Source organism: Myotis daubentonii, chromosome 4 (assembly GCF_963259705.1).
Source record: "Myotis daubentonii chromosome 4, mMyoDau2.1, whole genome shotgun sequence".
Classification (NCBI taxonomy): Eukaryota; Metazoa; Chordata; class Mammalia; order Chiroptera; family Vespertilionidae; genus Myotis; species Myotis daubentonii.
In genome coordinates this window covers 101,907,250-101,926,213 of record NC_081843.1, presented here as the reverse complement: position 1 = coordinate 101,926,213, position 18,964 = coordinate 101,907,250, and positions in this window count along the sequence as shown.

The window sequence follows — 18,964 nt, the reverse complement described above, 5'->3', positions numbered from 1 at the left end:
GCCCGTCATGTGTCTTTTGCTTTCAAATCCATTTCCCCCTCTTCCTCTATGGCAGTGATTTTCAACCTTTTTCATCTCCTGGAACACATAGACTAATTACTAAAATTCTGCAGCACACCAAAAAATATATTTGTTGCTATCTGACAAAAAAAATGTATAATTTTGATTCATTCGCAATGAATGGCTATTGCTGTGTTGGCTGTTGTGGTTTTTTATTTGACATCCTCCCATCATCTCTCCAGCCTTGTGTGTGAGCACAGTTGCCTATGGGGCTTCTCAGATCTTCCATTACCCAGGGACATATTCCCTGAATTCAACTCTGTCTGCTGAAAGATCTATAGTGGTTTCTGTCTTCCAAGTGACTGGACCATAAGAGAAACCATCTTAACCAGATCTTGGAATCACAGTTCTATGGAGATTGCTAGTAAAGATAGTCAAAGGTTTTTCTATATCAGCCTTCATTATCACACTTCCCTACCCAACCCTCATCCAAAAGTGACAGTTAATAATGTTCTTCCAAACCATATAATTACAACATATTTAAAAGCAGGAAAATATGGACACAAGGAAAAGTGATGCCTTGAAGAATGAAAATGCTGTGGTCAGGGCTCTGGAACAATGAGGGCTGATGGTCCAAGATGGCAAATTAGTTGAAGAAAAGGGGGGCATATTGGAGGTAAGAGCTATCAGAAAAGGCAGGGATGTCAAAATGAGATGCTTAGAAAGGTGTGCTGAACAAAATCAAAGCCGGGGGGGGGGGGGGGTCGGTCTGCTTACTAACGTTAAAGTTTGGATTAGGGAAGTATGGGCTCCAGAGACAGAGAAGAGGAAAGAAAAGAACTGTAATAGGAAATGAAGGGGAAGGGGAAGTTTTTAATTCAAGAGAATCAACAAGTATACCAAACAGTTTAAATCTCTGCTGACACAATCGGGCAAATAAAGCCTACACATCACAACTTCTCTTATGGGTTAAGGATTACAGTGCTGTTTTCCATAGTAGGTTCACCTGGAGTGAACCAGCTGAAACACCAATGAAGCCTTAAATAAAATAAAATAAAATAAAAGCAAATTCCTGAACCTAGAATTATTGAAACAGACTGCCTAGGGATGACTCTTTCATATCTGATCTTTAAAGTGCTCCCACACCAAGTATGAGAGCCTCAGTTGAGGAGGTACCTGACAGCCCTTGTAGGTAGGACAAATGCTGGCATAGTTGAATGATCTGGTCCAAGAATAGAGGAATACTTCTTTAAGAAACGTAAGGAAATTTGCCTTGTATCAGAGATCCCAAGATTTAGAAGAAACATTTCCAGCTTTTGGATACTCTGGACAGTGACAATGGAGAGTGGTTTCCAACAGACCCCAGTAAGCCTTCTGTGTGCATTTCCCTTGGGAAGACCCTGTCTCATCTTAGACCAGAAGGAGACTTTCCTATGTATGCACATTTTATCATTTAGGATGTAAATGTCCATCTGGACCTCCCTACCCTCTTTTCTTTTTCCTGCATTTATTGTTTGGTCCTGAAGTAATTTTAACCAACTTTACTCACTATAGCAATTTCTTTTTAATTCACATTGGGAAGGTTCTGGGACATTAAACAAAACACAACAAAACCGACTCTTTTAAAAATATTGTTTTATAGAGCTATTTGCTGCATTTATTTTACTCACGGCATGATGATTACTTCTCCAGGCTTACTTTTTCATTCTTGTTTAGAGACAACTAGATAAGTAATTTTTTAGGAGACAGTCACAGGCACCCATTAACTAGTGCCTAGCCCATTTCAGGAAGCTTCAATACTATTTGTAATACCACTGAAAAGATTTTCAATAACTGGCGCATTTCGAAATGGAAATTGGTCTGCATGTTAAATGTTAAAAGCAATTTTGTTTGGAAATATTAGTGTAGTCTACAAAGAAACATCAAATCATACAGCAATATATATGTCTGACGAAATTGTGAGCAAAACAGTCATTTTCTCTGCCCTCATAAGCTGTAATCCAATGAGACAATCAAATGTTAAGCAAATAGTTACACAAAAGAATAAAATTTTAAAGTAGATATAAATAAGAGAGCATTTGTCAGGGGATTTGACTTAGTAGGGGGGGGGGGTCAAAGGAGGGGCTTCAGTGTCTTTCAGACATCCAAGGAGAAAGTTAGGGTTAGATGGTTAAAATAAGATATTGATTGTGGTTAATAAATCGAGTATAGGCTAAATCTATCTGATTAACAGTGGTTTCCTTCATACCATCTTTTGAGATAGCCTAGATGAAATTTACACTTTTAAGTAATAATTATTAAGCATGGGGGAAAATCATAGTATGCATGTGGTTTTCACTGGCCTGGGCTTCAGGCTAATCGAAGCGGTAGGGTGGAAATGCTTGGAGAATTAAATAAAAACCCCATGTAATTTAACGTCAAAATGAGTACTGATGCAGGATGGATGTAGGAGTCAGGAAGAAAAGGTCAGGGCCTCCACACATGGAGTTAGGAAAGAAGGAAGAGGAGGAAGAAAGGAAGAGAAAAGGCATTCTGGTAGGGTACAACTAAACCAAAGCAAATGTCAGCAAAGGAAGAAGGATGATCCTGGCTAGTACAGGGCTGCTATGAACAGAGTAGTAAGGAAGTCATTCAGGTTAGAGAGTCAATAAAGATATTTATTGGAGCCCGTATGATAGGGTGAGGTCAGTCTATGCACACAGATGGACCCTGACTGATGATTATTAACTTCACAATGGTGCAAAAGTGATACCTATTCAGTAAAAGCATACTTCAAATTTTGAATTTTGATTTTACCCAGGCTAGACATATCAGTACAAGACTCTCATAATGCTGGGCAGAGGCAACAAGATGATTTTGCCCAACTGTAGGCTAATATAAGTGAGCTGAGGATATTTTCACGTGGTAGAAGGGGCAAGGTCTTTTCTATAAGGGCACTAATCCCATTCATGAGGGCTCCATGACCCAATCATCATGACCTAGTCATCAATCAAAGTCCCAACCTTCTAATACCATCTCAGTGAGGGTTAGGATTTCAGCATGTACATTTGGTGTGTGGGGGGAGGAAGGAATACGGGGGGTTGGGGGGGGAGGCAAAAACATGTAGTTCAGCCTGACCGGTTTAGCTCAGTGGATAGAGCGTTGGCCTGTGGACTGAGGGGTCCCCGGTTCGATTCTGGTCAAGGGCATGTACCTTGGTTGTGGGCACATCCCCAGTGGGGAGTGTGCAGGAGGCAGCTGATCGATGTTTCTCTCTCATCGATGTTTCTGACTCTCTATCCCTCTCCCTTCCTCTCTGTAAAAAATCAATAAAGTATATTTTTTATAAAAACATGTAGTTCATTACACTCAGTATATACCTAAATTAAAATTTTTAAAAATGTGGGTAATTTATATGATCAAGAGTAGCTACCACATAAGAATAAAATGAAATGCCCTTTATTTAACTGTATTAAATGCCCTTGTCATTGCAGAAATAATCCATTGTGCAGGAACGTCTTTTGATGTCATAGATAGAAAATGAAAATGTGCTTTCCTTTTGCTACTGCATTTAAATATTAGTCCTTTTGTAATCACATGCCCCTTGAAGCTATAACAATCCAAATTATTCCAGAAGAAAGCAAAGAAGGCTTTCTTAAACAAATGATTCTTAAAAATGACTTACATTTCAGCACAATTCTTGAATTTTTTATTGTTCTTTGCTGCATTCATCAGCCCCTTTCTCTTTGTTTCACAATAAAGAGCTAACTTTCCAAAAAGGAAAATACACACACACACACACACACACACACACACACACACTGAGAAAGCACATGAGCTGTCTGAGCAGGGTCTCCTCGTGTGCAAAACAAGGGCAGCAGCTGATGCTGGGTGCACAGTGCCTGCTGTGGTCACAGGGGACTCCAACCAACTCATACCTATCAACTCACTCCACCCTCACCACCACCAGGTGAGGACACTGCGGGGGGACTGCCTGCCCACAGTCACATAAGGCAAAGCAAAGGTCTAAGCTCAGGGACTTCGGCACCAGCATCTATGCCGTTGGCCAGCATGCTGTGCTGTCTCACAAACATGCCAAGGCTGCCTCCTGCGATGCTTCACAGATCAACCAGACAAGTTAGATGAAGCACTTACTGCTTTCTTAGCAGTTATATGAACATAAGCTAACATTTTATTTAAATGAGCGGTGCCAGGATGAAATAAAATATCCTAGGCCCGTGGTCGGCAAACTGCGACTTGCGAGCCACATGCGGCTCTTTGGCCCCTTGAATGTGGCTCTTCCTAAGCCTTAGGAGTACCCTAATTAAGTTAATAACAATATACCTACCTATATAGTTTAAGTTTGAAAAATTTGACTCTCAAAAGAAATTTCAATCGTTGTACTGTTGATACTTGGCTCTGTTGACTAATGAGTTTGCCGACCACTATCCTAGGCTATTACAGATGACATTATCCCAAGACCCTTCACTCAAAAGGTACCTAATCTAAGATGTCAAATAAATTGGAGGAGGAGGGGAAAAAAGACTTCGTATGTTTTGTAATTCTATAAAATATTATTACTGGTGTGTCTCACCACAAATAAAATGAAGTCTTGATAGTATTTAGTACCTTATAGCTTTGGTGTTCTGATTAAATCACATGTGAAAACTATAACTTACTTTGTGAGTGCAGTCAAATTGGCTTAGGTATAAAATTTTTATTTAAACCCACTTTATTTTTCAGGTTGGACACAAGTTACATTCATTATTTGTCGTTTCCTGGGAAATTTTGAAGTCATTTTCCTTTAGTTTCTCTGAAAAACTATAATGCTGTAATAATCAAAACTAAATTTTCAATCTTGCATCTGGGTTTATTGTATCAGTAAAGAGACATAGCAACTCAAAATTTTACTTTTATCACTATTCCTTTCAACTTCAATACTTCAAAAGGTATTTTCCATTGTTTTTCATCATTTATTTATAAATTTGGCTGAGATGAGCTACAACCACAGAAAATACCATTGGCTAACATTCATAAAAATAGAAATGTATGATTTATATTTAAATAGTCATGAGGAAAGAGTGATGAAAGAGAATATATAAAATGGACTCAATTTAGACAAGCTGTTAAAATTATTAATATTATGAGGATGAGGCATTAGGCAAGACTCCACTCTTGTTCTAACTAACCTGGGAACTTAAACTTTTTTGAACTTTCCACTGCTGCATCAATGCCTGGATATACATGTGGACCTCCAGATAACCCTCTGCTCATCCCCTGAAGGACTCACATGTCCAGGACCCCTGATTACCCTCTGAAAGACTCACATATACATCCACCTGACATCCATTATCCAGTCCACCAGACATGGCCAGACCTCCTGACACCCATTTTTTAAACCACCTGGCATCCATCATCCGGACTACCTGACATCTGACTGATAACCATCCTGAACCAATCCTAGGGTTAAGAATTTAGAACTAATAATTCTCAAAGATGCATTTTTTACTCTAAGAGCTTTTAACTTTTCCTTCTTCTTTGGAATACTTCTGGTTTTTGCCTAGATGTGTTTCCAGTTTGCAGGCTCTAATTCCCCTGATTAATCTTTACCATTTATTTCTTACAAAGCTTTCAGACTCCTTTTGACTTCATTCCAAAGTTACAAAGACATGAAGAGAATCACAAAACAAATGTTAAAAATTGTTCTATATTCATGCAAAACACTATAATTTTCATTATTTATTTTCAAACGTTTAAGTGTTTGATATCCATGAAACAGTCATTCATGATTTCAGGACCTTTTTATTTATTTTGACCAGTGTCAAATTTTAGAGAAATACTCTTTTTTCTTCTCTAGTTGTAACCTACTTAAAGTCATCAAAAGAACTTGCACTTTGCTGATGATAGTTTAATGAGCAAGAACTTTGTGTGGTAAGTTATGAAATGGCTAATGTCGTACAGTCAGAAGAGCAACCAGTGCATTGTGGCAACAATGAAGAGACTCTTAAAGGCACATAATCCTAAATCTTCTCCAAGGAGAAGTTCCTGCCTAGATGATTTCATTCTAGCTGTGGGTATCCCTCAGGTAACTAGGAACATCTGAGAGACTGGATAGCCTAAACTCTAACACATTGATTATTTGATAGGAGATGGTAGATGATAATAGTTTCAAGAGCTAAATGATACTCTAATATTTATTATTTTTAAGGATGAAGTAATATTTATAAAAAATTGACTAAGTGTTCATTATGCTTCAGGTACTGTGCTAAGGGCTTTATGCACATTACAGTTGAAAAGAAAGAGAATATATTTAGCTATATCTATAAGGGACTTCTGTGGAGTCAGGAAATGAGATGGGTCATTAGGAACCTAGGTTCCACTTGGCAGTATGTGATGATGTTTTATTCCAGGAAGCTAAGAATGCTCCCGTTACGTTTTCCAGGTGAGGCTAATGATGATTAATAGGAAAAGTGGAAATGAAAGGCACTTTATTAATAGTGGGCCACTGTCCAATACACTCACAAAGCAAAATTACCGGTGAAGCTGGACAGGAGCCCACTGCTCAGTCTGAAAGCCTAACAAAGCCTCAATTTCCCTCCATTCATACCTGGATGGCTGAGGAGGTCACAATGATGGGTACAGTGAAGCACGGGTTTGGGAAGAGGAGAGAGAAGAAACACATATAACAGGTCACAGGGAACCATAGCTCACTTGTTTATATTACAGAATAGCAGCCAAAGAAGCAGAGGTGAGCCACACCCACGTAAAACACCACAGGATAACATTCATAACAATAGATGTGATATATAGTTTTTAAAAGGCACAATTTTCATAGTGAATCTGAACATTTCTCTCAATATATGAAGATAAAGTAGCCAGAAAGCACTTCACAAAGAGGTCTACCTCAGTTGGGGGAGTGTGACGCCTAAGTCATGGTGCCCAGGTGTTTGATCAAGCACTAGTCTAGATGTTGCTCTGAAGGTATCTTGTAGCTGTGACTTACATTTATATTCCGTTGACTTTAAGTAAAGCAGGGAGCCTCATCCAATCAATTGAAGGCCTTAAGTGCAAGAACTGAAGCAGGAGGATTCCCAAGAAGAAGGAATTCTGACTCAAAAACAGTAACATAGAAATCCTGCTTGAATTCCCATCCTCCTAGCCTGCCCTTAGATTTTGTACTAAGGAATGCACCACAACTCCTACCTGAACTTCCAGCCTGCCTTCCCTATAGATTTCAGCCTCGCCACCTCTGCAATCACATAAGCCAATATCTTAACTAAATATCGATAAGTAACTAAATAATTAAATAAAATATCTCTCTTTCCCTCTCAAGAGAAGAAAGCGAAAGAAAGATCTGAATTCTAAATTATGTGGAATGATTCCTTTGGTAAGACAAAGATAGGGGCATTCGAGAAATATTACTTAAATACTTCAAATATATAACAATATATTTTATGACCTATTGACATTTGTTTTCATCTGGTTCAAAACTATTTACTAAAAATAATTGTGTTTATGGTTATAAAGAAAGTCATAAAACATTCCCACCGGTGGGACTTTTTCTAACTCGCAATGCATTAATATCATTAATTTAAAAGCAAATATATATATATATGAAAACTCAAAAGGCAAAAATAATAAAGAAATATAATACAACTAAAAATCTCCTAAACTACTCCTATATCAAAGAGGGAATTTAATTTTCTACTTACGGAGATCTTTGAGAATGAGATATATACCAAATGAATATATTTGGCTTCCTCACTAAATGTGTCTCCCCCAGATTCATCCCCAAGGTAGTAATGTTTGAACAGTGGGTCTTTGGGAAATAATTGGGTTTAAATGAGGTCATGAGAGTGGGGTCCCCAGAAGGACACTGGTGTCCATCTAAGGACCTCTCTCTCAGACATGTGAGGTTACTGGAAAAAGGCAGCCATCCGCAAGCCAGGAAGAGGGCCTCACCAGAATCTGACCATGCTGCACCCTGACGCCAGCTTCCAAAACTGAGAAATAAATATCTGTTGTTTAAGGCCCTCTGTTTATGGTATTTTGTTATGGCAGCCTAAGCTAAGACATTTACCCTACTAATTTTCTACTGAAATAAGACAAACAAAAGAAAGTGGTTGAGAAAATTGTATACCACTATGGGAAACTGAAGAAGTACTTTAACTGTACATTCCAAATGTCAAAGAGCTGTAACTTTTGAATGATGTAGTTAAAGATGAAATAATGAGAAAGGGTGAGGTCTGCCTCTGCTACCGCCCGCCAAAGCAGGAAGAGACACACAGAAGACAAGCACCTGTGTGGGAGAAAATTAACCTGGTCAAAAGATAATTTTTTAATAGAAAATGATAAAATTGTGACTCTCCTACAGATATGAAAATGAACATGTGTTAGAGATTTCATTTAACTCATTAGAGGAAACTGTTGAGGTCTAACAACCAGTTCAAGTAGTTAATATTAGAAAAGTACAGAATTAATTTGCATGTGTATAGACAAAAATTACCTTGCATGCTACCAATTACCTACAACTTACACAGTTGTAGCATAGCTTCAAAGAATCAGAATCATATAATGTCTTTCAGACAGAAAACTAGACCAATGGCTCAGCAAATCATTTATAGTTGCAGAATTTAACAGCTCTGGTTATGGTGACTTCTATGTGATATGAATAATCTACTTCAGTAGTTTCCCTTGTCTCCATTCATTTAAAAGGTTATGGTATCTATCCATTCAAGTTGAATGGTTAATATTTATATTACAGGCTGAAGAGAAGACTAGAGCCTGCTCCAGCCAGGTTCTTTATAGTTCCTCCACTTAAACACCAAGTTAGTTCCCAACCATCATAAAAAATATGCACTAAACCATCAAATTATACATGAAAACTGAGCAATATTAAGATGTACAAAGGACAAAAGGGTGATAAAGAAGATTTAAGTGTGGACTGAGCATCTTTCTCCTGCTCATTCTATATTCAACATTCCTTAGGAATTCTTCTTCTGATGTGTTTTTTATTTCACATTCAAATTCTTAATGGGTATGATCAATCTCCCTAGTTATCCTGGTCTGGATTCCTAGGCATTTTAATATTTGCATCAAACTCCTTTAAATTGGAAGAGATAGATGCACATACATTGAAAAGAACTCAGAAGGGTAAAGATAGCCTTAGTTATTTTGCAGCTATTCATAATTACATGCGCATAATGGGATTATGGGTTTTTATTTTTATATTTTTGCTTTGTTTCCTATTTTTTCAACAATGAAACTGTAGTAATTTGAATTGAGAATCAATATGTTTTCTATGAATTTTTTAAAAGCCATTGAACAATTTATATGTATCTTGGAAGCTTATGTTTGTTCTACCTGAATGTACTATGTGGAAAACCTTAGGCCAGATATTTACTGATATACTACTCATGAAAGAATTAGACAGTTTATAATTAGAACCATTAATTGTATCCTGCTTGTGTTCAGGGACCCAAGTCCCACACTCTACCTCAAGAAAATGATGGGTGTATTCCTTTTGCAGTTTCATTGACTACTTATAGTTATTGAATCATCATCATCATCATCATAACAATAGCTCATTAAGTGTGTTTTATATGCTAAACTCCATTCTAGGTGAGATGTTACATATATCTCATCCACCTCCTAACAACCTTATGTGGTGTGCACTGGCATCAACCCTACTTCCCAGACAGAACATTGAACTGGAGAGAGGTTAAGAGCCTTGCTCTTCTAGGTCCCATGATTAGATAGTGTTGGACCAGGATTCGATCCAGGACACTGACTCCAGAGGCCCAATTCACAACTCCCAACATCTCTGTTCTGCTATTGTCTAAACCGTGTGAACAAAAGTGAAAACAACAAGAACTAATGTGAAGATCACACACTTAGAACCCAGCAGACATGGGCAACATGTCTCTCCAGCCTTGCACTAGCAATCACAGCGACCAGCTGTCCCTCTTTCCCGGAATGAGTACCTGAGAGTGTGTGCCATAAACCTTGCCTAGAGGTTCTCTGCTGGAACATATTTGTACATCAGGGCAAATAGCACATGGGTTAAAGAATGCTTTGAGTCCTTGAACATAATCTTTGTGTATGATATAGGTCAGTGATGGCGAACCTTTTGAGCTCGGCGTGTCAGCATTTTGAAAAACCCTAACTTAACTCTGGTGCCGTGTCACATATAGAAATTTTTTGATATTTGCAACCATAGTAAAACAGACTTATATTTTTGATATTTGTTTTATATATTTAAATACCATTTAACAAAGAAAAATCAACCAAAAAAATGAGTTCGCATGTCACCTCTGACACGCATGTCATAGGTTCGCCATCACTGATATAGGTGGAAGTGGAATGAAAAGTCTAACTCTACTTTCAGTTGAGCATGAAGGTGAAGTCCACAGTCAGGGAACACACAGGACTTATAGGGCACATCTATAAGGAGAATAACCCAAGTATTATTCTCCTCCTTCTAGCTCCACTGACCTTCCCTGACTTAGATGCCATCTTCAGTCATTTCTACAACCTTCTCAACCATGACCACCTCGTCTTTCTGCCATGCCCCCCCTTACCATTTACCAGCCCTGGGAAAATCCGACCATCATGATCATTTCCCACTCCCAATTCTGAGCTGCTAGTAATTATCCAGAAAAGAAATAAAGCCATGGCAGTTGGCCTAACTATAAATTCTCATTATCTGCTTCAATTCATGCTTCCAGTAATATTCAGGAGCAATTTTCATGTAGTTCATTATTTTCCTTTCCTGCAATGTCTGATGTTCCCAAACTTTCCCCCTCATTCTTTCCTTCTATCCTGACTCCTTCCCTCACACTCATCAGATTGCCTACCTTCTATTGAAGCCTTTGTTGTTCCATTTCCAAGGTTATTTTATAAAATCATTCCAGATCCTGTAAGTTGGATTGTCAGCAAGAAGACTGTGCAAACTCCCAAAGCAGGGGAAGTTTCTTCTCTGTCTTCAGGAAGCAGTAACCAAGAGTCATTCTCTGTGGGCGTTAAATGAACATTAATTAATGATGAATGGAGGATATTTTACCATCTGTTCACCACTGATTCAAAGTATACTGTTGTCACTTAATTGGATTATTTTTAGTCTTGTAGTTTCAGCTGGTTGAACACTAATGGCTGGAACTGTGAGATGCCGTAGCAAATCATAACTCCCATTTTGAAATCCTTGTCTGGAGGGGTGGCTAATTATTGAATGATAAGAGCATCCAAACAGCAATGAAAGAAGGTCTTTTCTAACATTTAGTTTTTTTAAAGTCATAAGACATTCCCTCTTTAGTAAAATAATTCAAATCATGTATAACAAGTGACAGCCTGGAGGACTGAGAGCTAATGGAAGAAGCACAAGGGATGTATTTTTTTAAGGAAAAGAAAACAAATGGCATTTACATATATGGTAAACAGTTCAACACTGTCTTGTCATTAATCCCCCAGCACCTCCTAGCACATATTAGAGTTAACATACAGTGCTGCCCTCTGGAGGTATGCACTATGATATACAGTGGAATCAGCAAATACATTTCAATTCAGTCATTTCAAATTACTAATATGATAGTCATTTCTTCATGAAGGAGAAATTGAGCTGTTTTTAAAATTACTTAAGACAAGATGTTCTTGGGAGGTTACATTACATTTTTTTCAAACTTTCAAATTAGAATTAAAAAGTAAAGATATATATACCTAGGCAGAAACCAACCTGTGGGACCTGCCTGGGTGAATTAAACATACTTCAGGTCCCTTGACTTTCGTCTTGATAGTTCTGAAATGTGATTGGGTCAATATTCCCCTGATGAGCAGGCTGGCTCTGCTCACTCATCAGAGACTAAATTACTGGCAAGTTCATACTAATTCTCTGCAGCAAATATCACTGTAGAGCAGACTGGGTGTTTATATAAGTACGGTAAGCACTTTCCTGTACAATCTAGAGTGGTCACTGCTAATCTTTGACCTAATGACTGATTTTTCTATGAGTCCATAATTGACCACCACCCCTACCAGTGGACACATTCTTTCCTTAACTCAGAAATGTTCACCCCCCGCTGGCACATAATACCATGCAAGTCTGCAGTGTGTCCTGAGTGGGACTTCTGCCTCTTGAAAATTCATTGGATGCTGCTCTGAAATATTATATATTAATTTCCTAACTCTCTAGGAGCAATTTTATCACCTTATTTCCCAATTCCTTGAGGCTCACCTACTAGTAATTGTAACTACATACTTAATAAGGCATACATAATTTCTGATTTTACAGGTGAAAACTGAAGCTCCAGTTAAAATGCACATTCTAATTTATATCCTGGGATATGTATAACTTCACATAATAAAGAATAATAGCCCTTACTTATGAAGAGTATGCATACTATTTGCCAAACACTGTGTTTTGCCCTTTATCAGTTTTAATCCTGATAAAAGTATGAAGAAACTGATACTTAGACTATCCTGCAAAAGTCACAACTTCAGCAAGTTACACAGCCAGAATTTAAATCTAGCCTGTTTGCTTCTAAAGTTCATGCTCTTCACACCACTTCATAATATTAAAAAGTTGCTAAATAAAAGTCTGTGCCAATTCAATGTGAAAGGAAAAATAAAACAGATCCAAAAGTATATAGCTTTGCTTCAGTCTCTATGACCATGTTTTCAGTGCTTCGAGGTGACTGTACCTTTAACAGCTTTTTATTGGGAGACATTTAGAGTGACGCTTTGATCACTGCAGAATCTCAGCTTGGCACTGGCTCCAGTTCGTCTGATGAAGCTGTTTCAGCTGAGATTTCTTTGCATTTAATGTGCTTTTGTGTTTTACACTGTGTCCAACCATTCTGGTAGTAGCATATGGTTAGTTTTGTTAATTGGGCTTTTTGTTATGCTGTGTCTGCAAAGCTTCTTTTAATTTATATTCAAATGTTTGTCATCCTCCAGCAGTCTGTTTTATGATGTCTGTGTTTGTTTTGTGACCCATGACTATACCATGCTTTTCAAGCTGTGTTCTGGAACATTATTTGAAGATGCCCACCATGTGCTGACTTTATGCTACAACATAATTCCTGCTCTCTTTCCTTAACAAGCCAGCAGAGTGGGCCTTGGGAGAGGGTAGGGAAGGGAAGGTCATTTTTTTTCAGCCCATTCTATTCAACTACATTGTTAGGAATGATATAGAGAGGGTGAAAGTTAGCTTGTTTATCAAGGACAGAATGCTAGATGATTCATGTAGCATCAAACATTCATAAAAGCCTATTCATTGCCAGGTACTGTGCATGAGCCAAGTTCAGGAGATTGGTAAAAGAGGATAAAATAGGGAAGCCACCAAGAATGGTATTGATTCCAGATACTTGGATCTAACTACCTGGATTCAAATTCCAGTTCCACTCATCAGTTGTGTGACCTTGGGCAAAATACTTAACCTCTCTGTCCCTTAGTTTTTGTCTACATATATGGGTGACAAAATATCTATTTCATAAGATTGGTGGAAATATTAATGAACTAATACCTATAAAGCACTTAGAATAATACCTGGGACACAGTACAGTCAGTAAATGTTAGCTATGACTGCCATTATTATTTACATAATGTCTAGTAAATATAGGGATCTGGCTAGTACATGGGGTGCTGTAAAGTAGAAATACAAAGCCCAAATGAGTCTAATCAATATTTTCCAAACTGCATTCTTCAGCAAATGAATAAATTTAGAGAAAAAAACCATCTGTGGTTTAATATGTACAGGGAATGCCAAGTTAAACAGATGACTGTGCATTTCATAGAGTCCACAGGAGGCTGATGTGTACTGTGACTCTCCAAGAGGAAGGGCTCGATCCCTAGATTATTAATACAGGGCCTTCATCCATGTGCAGGGTCAGGATACAGGGACTTATCTAGTCTAGAGAACATTTTTATTGACTTCAGAGAAGAAGGGAGAGGGAAAAAAAGAAACATCAATAATGAGAGAGAACCATTGATTGGCTGCCTCCTGCACACCCCCTACTGGGGAAACAAGCCCGCAATCTAGGTATGTGCCTTCGATCAGAATTAAACCCGGGACCCTTCTGTCCACAGGCCCACGCTCTATCCACTGAGCCAAAGTGGCTAGGGCTAGCGATCTAATCTTAAGAGACCAGTTTTCATCGACAAGTCTTTGAGAAATTCTGATCTGGGCAAAAGTTGTGGACAATCACAACTAGCAATTAGAAGGAAGTTAAAGTTAAGGCTTTTAACCTTGTTCCTACCTGTTTGTTATTGAATTCTTGGAGATTTAAGTAAACTTTATATTATTATTATGAGACATCAAAGAGGGGAGAGAGAGAAAGAGGGAGGGAGAGAGAGAGAGAGAGAGAGAGAGAGAGAGAGAGAGAGAGAGAGAGAGAAACAACTTATCACAAAGCAATTCCTTGGTGTCACCATCCACGACCAGATCCTGTGACACTTTGGGTGTCTCATCCTTTCGGTAATGACATTTCTCATAGGAGAAGCCCAAGATCTCCCAAATCCTGAAAATGTAAGAAATATAAAATGTAGCTGGGACTTTATTGTTACTCACATGAAAACATGGAAACAGAGAACATTGTCTCCAACTTTGCTTCTGGCAGAGAACATAAAAATATTTGGATATCTGTCCTATCTTTTGTGTTCTATCTTACTGTTTGTCTCATGCTTCTCTAATTATGGGAGAGTTTGGGAGGAAGGCAGGGGGTAAAGAAAGGACCTAAAGGAATGTAATGACAGAAACCAGAAAATCATAATGTCTGGCAGACATCCTTATATAGAAAATATTTCCTCTCAGCTAGGGAACTCTTCCATTTGGCTTTGTTAAAGTTGATATGGAAATATTGAATCAGTTTCAATGTAAATATGATTCTTAAACATTCTTCCTACACTGTGCTAGATGCTAGGGGGGAAATGGTAAATCTGACACAATAGTCTCATATGGTCCTCACAGGTAAATCACACAATTTCAACTCTTAGTTCTGAGCAAGGTAGTTTTGAAGCTGTGAAAACACAGGGATGAGTCACTAAATTCAAGATGGCTGGGAAGAAGAAAGGGATGAAGTAGGTGCTACCCTGAGAATTTGGGAGTGAATGGGAGATAGCAGTGATGGAGTGTGGGAGGAAGAGATGAGTGGTACAAAAAAACCCAAAAAAACCCTGCAGACAAGAGAAAGAAAAGCAGAGCTAAGAAGCAGAAATAAGTCTCATATGATTGCGATGCAGCATGCAAAGGAGTAGGAGGATGAGAGTTGAGAGGCAGGGGTAAGTCAGGAGTAGGTAATAAATGATTTCACAAAGAAATAATAAATGATTTTGTAAGTCAGGTGAAAGGGCTTGCAATTTCTCCTGAGGATTATGGGGAGCTATTGAAGTGCTCTAAACAGAACAGAGATATGATCACTTTGCCCTTTAAAAAGGTAACACCAACTACTGGGAGAAAATCGGTTTGTTTGGGGACAATATAGGTGGCCAGAAGACCACTTAAGACACTGTGCCTGTAAAGAAGGCAAGAAAGGATGGTGGATGAAGAGATGTGAGAAATTCAGGCAGTAAACTTGTGATTGGTTTAATGTGGGAGATGAAGAGAAGAATTCAAGGAGGGCTCACAATTTCTTAGATATGGGCACCACGCGTTAATTTTTGGAGACAGTACAAAGGATGAGGATGGTTCACTCACCTTGGAATATGTGGAGTCACGCATCTACGTGGAAATGACCAATGGGCAGTTGGACATGGGTCTGGGTCTCAGCTGTGAGTCGTCAATGCTGAAGACACACTTGGGTGGTGTCATCTTGGAGTGAGACGATGCCTAGAGATTGTGTACTGAGAGAATAATTTCTAGGGCAGTTCACTGAGAGACAAAGAACCTCCAGGGAGACTGGGAAGTCGTGGGAAGAACTAGACAAGGAAAACCGACCAACAGAAGAAAGGCATGTCCAACCATGTGGTGAGACAATAAGAAATGAGAAAGGTTAAGCCTGAGAAACATCTTTCAAATGCAGCACCGCTACCACTGTTTCAGTGAACCAGTAGCAACAGCAGACTGGCTGCACTGAAGACAAGGGAGACAAGGAAACAGGGGAAAGTGATTTAATGGGGAGCGCTAGGAGATTGTCAGGCCATGGAAGGAGTTTTTTTCTCGGCATCATTTTCATTTAAAGAGGGGAAAAATGCCCAGCCTATGTGCCTCAGTGGTTGAGTGTAGATCCATGAACCAGGAGGTAGTGGTTCAATTCCTGGTCAGGGCATATGCTAAGGGGTTGTGGGCTCGATCCCTAGGAGGGGCATGCAGGAGGCAGCCAATCAATGATTTTCTTTCATCATCAGTGTTTCTCTCTCTCTCTCTCCCTCTCCCCTTCTCCCCCTCCCTTCTTCTCTGAAATCAATAAAAATGTATTTTAAAAATAACAATAAAAAAGAGAGGAAGGACTTAGATGTTTAAATGTGGATGAGAAGACAATAGAAAAAGGTGTAATAATAGATTGAATAAGTTCTCAAGAGACCAGAGGGATAGGCTCCTGAATTCAATAGTATTCATGCCAAAACAAAACAAAACAAACAAACAAAAAAATCACGTGTATTCTATCACCTCTCTATGAGCATTTTAACCTCCTTTGTAGTAATTGTTTATAGTGAGTTTCATACAAATAGGAACTAGAACTATATCTTACTCATCACTGTATCCATCATGCCCACAGTAGATGCTCAGTAAACATGTTAGATTTAGCAGTTGATTTTAATATATCCATAATGCAAGTTTTCAGAAAGATGACTTGGCATAAGGACTAGAGGCCATAGCCTAAATGCTATTGCAAGGCCTAAATGTGCCTGAAATTGAGCAGTAGCTCAACAATATCCTTTTCTAACTCAAACATCAAGACTCTATCAAGTGACAGCATGATTTAGTGCACGTGCAATCTGCTGCCTTTGGACATAGCAGGCCTGGGTTTGAGTTCCATACACTACCACTTATTAGGAGGTGTGGACCACAGACAAATTGCCTAGCCTCTCTTAACATCAGTTTCTTGATCAGCAGAAGCTAGAAGAAAGACAGGCCTGGAAAAGGAGGGATAGGAGCTAGAGAAACCCCATAAGGCAATGGAATGCTTCAAGGGTTGTCAGGGGTAGAAGTATTCAGAACCAAGGGCTGTATATATTATCATTCAAAGTTTTTTCAGGACTCAGGAAACAAAAAACTAACAGTGTCCTGGCCAATAAATATTTGTAGGAACTTGCCTTATTCATAACAAAACATGATTTTTATTAGCATTAAAATTGTACATAAGACTGTTTGAAACATTTGTTCTCTTAAGGTCCTCTCCAGTAGATTGATATCCCAGCTTAATATCACACAGCTTGTAATTAAAAAAACCATTTCTAAAATAGAAACTAGATCTCAGATCCCTCCTACAAATCAATTAGGAAAAGATAGACAACCCATAGAAAGATGGGCACCAGACTAAAGAGGCACCTTGCAAAAAAAAAAAAAAAGGTACCCACTAGCTAATGAATATATGTGATGGGCTCCACATCATTGGTTACCAAGGAAATGCAAGGGGTTCACAAAGAGATATCACCACCCTGACAAAATGTTGAAAACGTGGAAGTTGCTGGAATAGTCAAGCATCTCATCTTCAGAACACAGAAGTCTCTTTGGAGTTAATGTTGGATCAGTTTACCTGTGACCTTTTCTTGGAATATATAGATTTGAATAAGTTGAAATTAAAGGTGCTCAAATTTAGACTATGACAGGCCTCATGATTTGGCTTGGTGTGGTGTGGTTCGATTTTTCCTTTTTTTAAACTATATTTTTATTGATTTCAGAGAGGAAGGGAGAGGGGGAAAGAGAAAGAAACAACAGTGATGAGAATCATTGATCAGTTGCCTCCTCCTGCACACCCCCTACTGGGGATCAAGCCCACAACCCAGCCTTGTGCCCTGACCAGGACTCGAACCCTGATCGCCTAGTTCAGTGATGGCGAACCTTTTGAGTTCGGCGTGTCAGCATTTTGAAAAACCCTAACTTAACTCTGGGGCCATGTCACATATAGAAATTTTTTGATATTTGCAACCATAGTAAAACAAAGACTTATATTTTTGATATTTATTTTATATATTTAAATGCCATTTAACAAAGAAAAATCAACCAAAAAATGAGTTCGTGTGTCACCTCTAACATGCGTGTCATAGGTTCGCCATCACTGGCTAGTTCATAGATTGAAGCTGAACCACTGAGCCACGCCAGGCCGGGCATGAGTCATCTTTTAGTGCTACTCAGGTATGCTGGATTGATTGTGGTGTCTGAAACCATGAGGCTGCATTGGTTTGCTATGTGATATTACAGAATGGACTTTTTATTACATGAGGGGAAAAGAGAAGAAAGGCATTTGTTTTCAATCAGAAAGTTTCTTCTTTTATTTTATATCTTTTTTTTAAAATTGCAGATATACTGAAATAAAATCTGCTCTGTAGAACGAAAAGTTCTTATGCATCTAGAAGTGGCAATCACAGTAATATGAGAAACTCCATGATTATTTTTAAGATTACTTTGCTGACACCTACTGGATAGGACTTTTTTACATAAACCAGATAGTACAAAGCAATAAAGAGTCCCTATTCTAATTGTGATGCATGAAATATTTTTTAAGGAACAATATGGATGGGATTAACTAGAGTAAATTTTAATTTCCTTGTATATTCCAAATTAATTTAATTATATTTCTTTTTATATTTTTTCTTTTTCTTTTTACTTTTATTTTTCTGTGTGTGGGTAGGGAGTCTATAAAAATCAAACATTTCAAATTTTTCAGCTTGAAGGGAAAAGTTGTCATTTTTTTCTGATATGACAATGAATTGAGAAAATAATAAGCTCTATCTAATTTGTCATATTTTTGCTGGTAGATCTTCCAGCTTAACAAAATAGATATGCTAACGTGTGTATGTTTAATTCAATATAAACACCTAAGTACTGCTGGGC